At 40.3% G+C, this 7,979-nt stretch overlaps 1 pseudogene; it reads right to left on the minus strand.

The window, feature by feature from the left end:
• Positions 1-1,922: 1,922 nt before the first annotated feature.
• Positions 1,923-2,652, minus strand: LOC122475145 (annotated as a pseudogene).
• Positions 2,653-7,979: the final 5,327 nt, after the last annotated feature.

The following is a 7,979-nucleotide window of genomic DNA, read 5'->3' on the forward strand; positions in this document are numbered from 1 at the left end:
ATTTAGAAATCTATAGCATCTATAAGTGCTCTAGTGAATGGCCTCCGTCATTCATCTTATTGCTTTATTAAGCAATTAAGCAATTAAGTCCTGTTAGCTGCCTGAAACTAAGTATTCCACGTCTTCAAAAATCCTGAGAACTCGGGAACAGGATTTCCGTGAGTATTTTAAGGATTCTTTTTGAGGATTTTAGCGCAACATGCTATGAATACTTTCTTGAATTATTAAGAATCATGGGACATCTGGATTAATTAGCAGGGCAAATCTGAATGAGTCTTTTACTCCCAAAGTACAGTGCTCTTCTCCTCCTGGGTTGATATTATGCCCTTGACTTTGGCTGTGGACAATTCAGCAGCTGAAGGAGGAATTAACAGTTCAGACAAGGGGCGCCTGGGTGGCGCAGTTGGTTAAGCGTCCGACTTCAGCCAGGTCACGATCTCGCGGTCCGTGAGTTCGAGCCCCGCGTCAGGCTCTGGGCTGATGGCTCAGAGCCTGGAGCTTGTTTCTGATTCTGTGTCTCCCTCTCTCTCTGCCCCTCCCCGTTCATGCTCTGTCTCTCTGTGTCCCAAAAATAAATAAATGTTGAAAAAAAAATTAAAAAAAAAAAAAAAACAGTTCAGACAAGACTAATCCCACTACCAAGAACAAAATGGCAAAGAAAATACCTTTTGATCCCTTATTCACTTTAAAATCAGCCCAAAAATGAGAATAAAAGAAAGTCAATTTTAGATGATCCTAAAATAAATCCACATTCCCTAAACCATGTTTAAATCAGAAGTGAATAGGGGAATGGGAATGCATTTACCAGACAAAGAAACATCCAATGCAGGTAAAGGTAGATACCAGTGGAAAACAAGTCAATTTGTACTGAATAATTTCTGAAAACCTCAGGAAAAGGAGATACCAGGTACCAAGAAAGGTATGGGTGATTCCAGCAAGTGAACGCAATTAAGAATCCAGGTCTCCCCTGAAAAACTGGTCCAGAGAAACAACCTGTAGATAACTACTCCTGGAGGAGACCAATAAAGAGTGACAAATGAACACACTACTGACCTACAGTGAAGCTTGTCAGTAAGTGGGACAGTAAGACCCACTACTCACAGGGAGTTTTCAGTGAGCCTCTGTCCATGCCTACACATGAATGGGAAACCTAGGGTCACCAAGAGGTCAAGGGACACCCCTTTCTGAATGAGAAAAAACCCTCACCTCTAACCCACCCAGCCCTGCCGTGAGCTTAAAAGGTGTCAGGAAAGGGGGAGAAGCAGGGAAAAAACAAACTGCAGATAAGAGATTTTCAGATGTACAAGATTTCACAACCACAACCAAAGAATTGGATCCTATTTTTTTTAAATCTTGAGAACAAATGAGGAATTCTGGAAGACTAAAAATATTACAGCAGAATTAAAGATACCCCTTAGAGACATGGAAAATAAGTCTAGGAAATCTCTAAGAAGGTAGGACAGAAAAACTAAGTAATGAACAAGAGGAGAGAAAAGGTTTGTTTGGTTTGGTTTTATTTTGAGTATCAAACCTGGATGTGAACATTGACTCTTGGGAGTTGCAGAAAGATTGAACTAAAAAATCATTTGGAAAAGACAAAGAGGATTGAAGAATGACAAGCAAATGAAACCATGAAACAACTCCTGGTAGGGGAGTGGGGCACTACTTGGTCCACTGAAGAAAAATACTTGAATATACTAACGGAAATACTACATGAATTTAACTAAAAAATTATGTTGTGTTTGTACCATATTGAAAAAAAGAGGTGGACAAACTATGTAAGAGGGCAAAAATTATTATTTGCTATAAACACAGAAAATGCTTAGAATTGATGAATTAAGAGAAAGCAATAAATATATAGAGATACAAAGGTAAATACAGAGGACAAAATCTAACAATTTAAAGTGGTTGCTTTGTTGTTGTTGTTGTTTAGCCTTTATTTCATGATCATAAACTTCACTCTGCAATCCAGCTAAACTTAGAGGGGAGTAAGGAGGACACGGGATCCATAGAACTGCGGCGGGAGCATAGCGACTCTAGATTTCGAGCAGATGGGGGCGGAGGGGCGCACTCCCGAGCTACAGAAGGAATGGTCTGGTAGTTAAGATAAAACAGGAGTCAAATTTATTGGATTTGTCCAGAGTCAGCATTGGTGATCTTCCTGCTGGTCTTGCCATTCCGGGACCCAAAGGGCTCCACGGCTTCCACGATGTTTGTGCCCTCCTTCACCTTGCCAAATACCACGTGCTTGCCGTCTAAACACTCGGTCTTGGTGGTGCAGATGAAAAACTGGGAACTGTTCGTGTTGGGTCCAGCATTTGCCATGGACAGGATGCCAGGACCTGTGTGGTTCAGGATGAAATTCTCATCGTCAAACTTCTCCCCGTAGATGGACTTGCCTCCGGTGCCATTATGGCGTGTGAAGTCACCACCTTGGCACATAAATCCCGAGACGATCCTGTGAAAGCAGGAACTCTGTAACCAAATCCTTTCTCCCCAGTGCTCAGAGCACGAAAGTTCTCTGCTGATTGGGGGACTTTGTCTTCAAACAGGTCGAAGGAGACGTGGCCCAAAGGCTCGCCGTCCACAGCTATGTCAAAGAACACGGTGGGGTTGACCATGGCTGAGCGGCGCTGGCGATTCCAGGGCATCAGCGTCTGCCTAAAGTGCTTGCTTTTAAAGAGTGGGATTTGGGGGTGAGGGACGTGGATACTGTATGGGGTTTTTTAAAGCCTTTTCATACTTAAGTTTTTTAAATTTTATTCTGAGAGAGAGAAAGAATGCATGTAAGCATGGGAGGGACAGAGAGAGGGGAAGAGACAGAATCCCAAGCAGGTTCCACGCTGTCAGTGCAGAGCCCAACATGCGGCTCGATCCCGTGAAAAACCGTGATATAAAGACCTAAGCCGAAGTCAAGAGTTGGACACTCAACTGACTGAGCCACCCAGATGGCCCCATACTTAAAAATTTTTTAATCTGGGGCATGATTACCCTAAAGAATTAAAAATACAATTACAACATCTACATAAACTTTCCAGATCACAAAAATGACTATCCTTTGATAAATAACTATGCTCACTGGAAGCATATGGACAGTATGATGATCTATTATAGAGGATTTCCTGGGTAACAAGATGAATTTTAAGGTAATACTTGCTAGAATATAGGTCTGGCTGCATTTGAAGCTGTTAGTACAAGTCTCTTGTCAACTCACAGGTCTTTAGGTTGTTTGAGTTTCACTTTTCTGAACACAGTATAGAGCTTTTAAACTGTGAAGTAAATGCTTTAGGACAGTGTGTTTCAAAGTGTTTTTCTCAGTCCCTGGATGGTTCCTCATAGTCTACGAAGGATCCTCAGTCTGGCAATTGCAACCTTTTTTTTTAATGTTACATTTTTTTTTCCATTTATTTCATAAATTTGACATTTAAGGTGAATTTTAATTTTTGCTAAGATCTCATTAGATCTTAACAATGTCTGAGCTTTTAGAGTTGTACATGTGCTTTTTGGACTGCACTCATCACAAAATCTTGTATAACATTCAACTATATGAAAATACTGTCTGTCCACAGTGTTTTCAAGTCAACTGAATACTGTCATTTCAATTTGTTAAATATGCATTTTTCATCATCCAAATTTAAAGAAAATATATCCATAGTATAAAGTAGTTCACTAAAGATTAAAAGGAGTGACGAAAATGGTAATGTACATACTGTGACTCATAATAAAAGCAGAAAAATAAATAGGGTGCAAAACATCAGTATAAATACAGAAAGTGAATCTGCGTAAGTGAAAGCAAGAAAATCTAAACATGTAATGATATTCCACAAGCAACCAATAAAGAAAATTATATACAGTGAAAAATATAAGATAAATGAACTTTATTGGAAAATTGATCCACTGCCTCCAGCCCTAGTGCATTATCTGTTAAAATACTTGTCTACAGTAGCATATAGCCCTAGAGGGTCTTATGCATAGTGACTATTCTTGTAAACTTAATCACATTTTTGTAAAACTAGGCAAAATAATGTTATTCAATATACAGTTGCTTAATTTTTTTTTCTGAGAGCAGATGAATGACCAAACTACATACTAGTATTTATACACCTGCTACCCTTTATAGCTGTGAAGATTTAAAAACCAAAAAAGATCGTCTTGTTATATCAAAAACAACGTCTTGTTTTCTTGTTATATGTTTCAAGAAAAACATCTTCAAACAACATGTCTTACCATGTATCAATAATTTATATAACATCATAACAATAAAACAATGTGATACTGCCTCAGAATGAGAAAAATAAGCCAGTGAACAGAAAAGAGGTAAGAAGTTGACCTAAGTCAACTTCCTATGTATATAGGAACTTGATATATTATGCGGATCTGTTGAAAAGTTTTCCAAGGATGAAAGCACTAGCAGGCACCGTTTTTTTGGCCCTTCCCTTCTACCTAGCTGGCCTGGCTCTCATGGAGCTCTGATACTCTCTCCATCTACTTACTCACTCCAGCATTTCCTGCAGACTCACTGGCTCATGCCACCCACGTGGCCCAGAACCCCTTCCAAACAGCTCACCACCCTGCCACACCTGACAGGCCCCCTGGCCATCACCAGAGCCCTTTTCAAGGGGCTCACCACCCCCACCACTTCCAAAAGTTGGCCTCAGCCAGCACCAGAATTCTTCCTGGGCACCTCTGTCTGAGGGGATCAGCCCAGTACACTAAAACATCTACAAAAGTTGCAGCCAGACCTCACAGCAAGTCTCACTGGAGGCCTATCTTGCCCATCGGTATGCTATCACTGTCACAGCCAAGCCTGTAGCCAGCTATACCAAGAACTGACAGCACACCCAGTGGGCCCATAACAGTCATATCCAGGCCTCTCAGTGAGAGATGCCAGGGGCCAGCCCTGATTACTGGTATGCCAACAGCAGTCACAACAAGACCTCACAGACAGATGCACCAGGGGACAGTCCTGCAAAACAGTGAGTCTGCACCAATCACAACCTAGCCACAAAAGGAAGGTACATGCAGCCCACACAGGGGTACTTCTAGGGCAGCTGGCTCAGGTTACCAAGGTTACCCATAGGACTCCTTCTGCACAAAGCCACTCCTTTATGATGGGGAGACATAAATGATCTACCTAACACAAAGAAACAGGAAGTTAGGCGAAATGAGGAGACAGAGGAATATGTTCTCAGGAAAAGAGCAAGAAAAACACCTTAGAAAAAGAATTAAAACAAAGCTATCTGTCACACTAAGAATTCAAAGTAATAATCATAAAGATATTCACTGAACCCAGCAAAAGAATTAATGAACACAGTGAGAACAGTGATAGGAACTACAAAAAAGAACCAATCAGAGGTGAAGAATACAAAAACTGAAATGAAAAATACACTAGAGGCAATCAATAGCAGATCAGATGACACAGAAGAATCAATCAGTGATCTGACAGATGGGATGACGAAAATCACCCAGCCAAAACAACAAAAAGAAAAAGAAGAGGGGGAAAAAAGATAGCTTAAGGAAACTCTGGGAGAACATCTAGCATCTAGCATCTAGCATCTAGCATCTAGCATCTAACATTCACATAGTAGCGGTCCCAGAAAACGGGAGAGAAAAAGGCTGAGGAAAACTAGATGAGGCAATATTGGATGAAAACTTCCCTAATTTGGTGAAAGAAACAGATATCCAGGGCCACCTGGCTGGCTCAGTCCATGGAAGAAGCAACTCTTAATCTTAGGGTTGTAAGTTCGAACCCTATGTTGGGTATAGAGATTACTTAAAAATAAAATCTTAAGGAAAAGAAAAAAGAAAGAGACATCCAAATCCAGAAAGCACTAACAGTCCCAAATAAAATGAACCCAAAGAGACCCACACTAAGACACATTATAATCAAAGAATCAACAGTTAAAGATAAAGAGAGAATCTTAGAAGTACCAAGAGAAAAACAAGTAGTTATTAATAAGGAAACTTCCAGAAGAATATTAGCTGATTTTTCAGCAGAAAACTCATAGACCAGAAGGAGTGGCATAATATATTAAAAATGCTGAAAAGAGGGCACATGTGTTGCTCAATTAAGCATCCAACTCTTGATTTTGGATCAGGTCATGATTTCATGGTCATGAGACTGAACCTCACATCAGTCTTGGGATTCTCTCTGTCCCTCTCCCTCTGCCCATCCCCTGCTTGTGTGTGCCCTCTCTCTCTCAAAAAATAAAAAGTTTAAAAAGTACTGAAAGGGGGACACCTGGGTGGCTCAGTCGGATAAATGTCCAACTTCGGCTCAGGTCATGATCTCATGGTTTGTGAGTTTGAGACCCGCATAAGGCTCTGTGCTGACAGCTCAGAGCCTGCAGCCTGCTTCGGATTCTGTGTCCCCCTTCCTCTCACCCCTCCCCCACTGGCACTCTGTTTCTCTCTCCTTCAAAAATAAACATAAAAAAAAAAAGTACTGAAAGGAAAAAAATACCACCAAGAATATTCTACGGGACAAAGTCATCACACAAAATTGAAGAAGGGATAAGGAGATTCTCCAACAAACAAAAGCAAAGTTTGTCAACACCAAACCGGCCTTACAAGAAATGTTCAAGGGACTTCTTAAAATGAAAAAGAAAAGGTCCTAACTAGAAAGAAGAAAATTATGAAGGAAAAAATATCTCACTGGCAAAGATAAACATATAGTAAAAGTAATAGATCAACCACCTATATAACTAGTATGGAGATTAAAAGAATAAAATAGTAAAATCATCTAGGCCTAAAGTAATTAGTCAAGGGATACGCAAAATAATAAGATGCAAATTATACATCAAAAACATAAAATATGGTGAGGGAGAGTAAAAATGTACTGTATGTATGTATGTATTTTTATATTTGAGAGAGAGAGACCAGGGAAGGGGCAGAGAAAGAGAGAGACACAGAATCCAAAGCAGGCTCCAGTCTCTGAGGTGTCAGCACAGAGCCTGACATGGGGCATGAACTCACAATCAGTGAGATCATGACCTGAGCCAAAGTCAGATGTTCAACCGACTGAGCTACTCAGGTGCCCCCCAGAAATGTAGTGCTTTTACAATACATGAACTTAAGTGACCATCAAATTAGACTGCTATATACATAAGATGTTCTATATGAACCTCATGCTAACCACAAACCAAATACCTTTGATACACAAAAATAAAGAGGAAGGAGTCCAAGAATAACACTAAAGAAACTCACCAAATCACAAGGAAAGAGAACAAAAGAAGGATAAAAGAACAGAGAAGAACTACAAAACCACAAGAAAGCAATCAACAAAATGGCAATAAGTATCTATCAATAATTACTTTATTTTTTTATTTATTTTTATTTTTTTGACATTTATTTATTTTTGAAACAGAGAGAGAGAGCATGAACAGGGGAGGGTTAGAGACAGAGGGAGACACAGAATCTGAAACAGGCTCCAGGCTCTGAGCTGTCAGCACAGAGCCCGATGCGGGGCTCAAACTCACGGACCGCGAGATCATGACCTGAGCTGAAGTCGGACACTTAACCGGCTGAGCCACCCAGGCGCCCCTCAATAATTACTTTAAATGTAAATGGACTAAATGTTCCAATCAAAATACACAGGGTGGCTGAATGGCTAAAAAAACAGACCCGCATACCTGTTGCCTACAAGAGATTCATTTCAGAGTTAACAACACACACAAAGTGAAGTGAAAGTGAAAGGATGGAAAAGTTATCTCATTCAAATATAAACAAAAACATAAGGCAGGATACCAATACTTACATAGGACAAAACAGACTCTTTTTTAAAATTATTTCTTATGTTTTATTTTTTATATTTGAGAGAGAGAGAGAGAGCAAGCAGGGGAGGGGCAGAGAGATGGAGACAGAATCCAAAGCAGGCTCCAGGCTCTGAGCTATTAGCACAGAGCCTGATACGGGGCTTGAACTCTTGAGTAGTGAGATCATGACCTGAACCGAAGTCAGACCCCCAACTGACTGAACCA

The sequence above is a fragment of the Prionailurus bengalensis genome, chromosome A1 (genome assembly GCF_016509475.1).
Source record: "Prionailurus bengalensis isolate Pbe53 chromosome A1, Fcat_Pben_1.1_paternal_pri, whole genome shotgun sequence".
In the NCBI taxonomy this organism is placed as follows: Eukaryota; Metazoa; Chordata; class Mammalia; order Carnivora; family Felidae; genus Prionailurus; species Prionailurus bengalensis.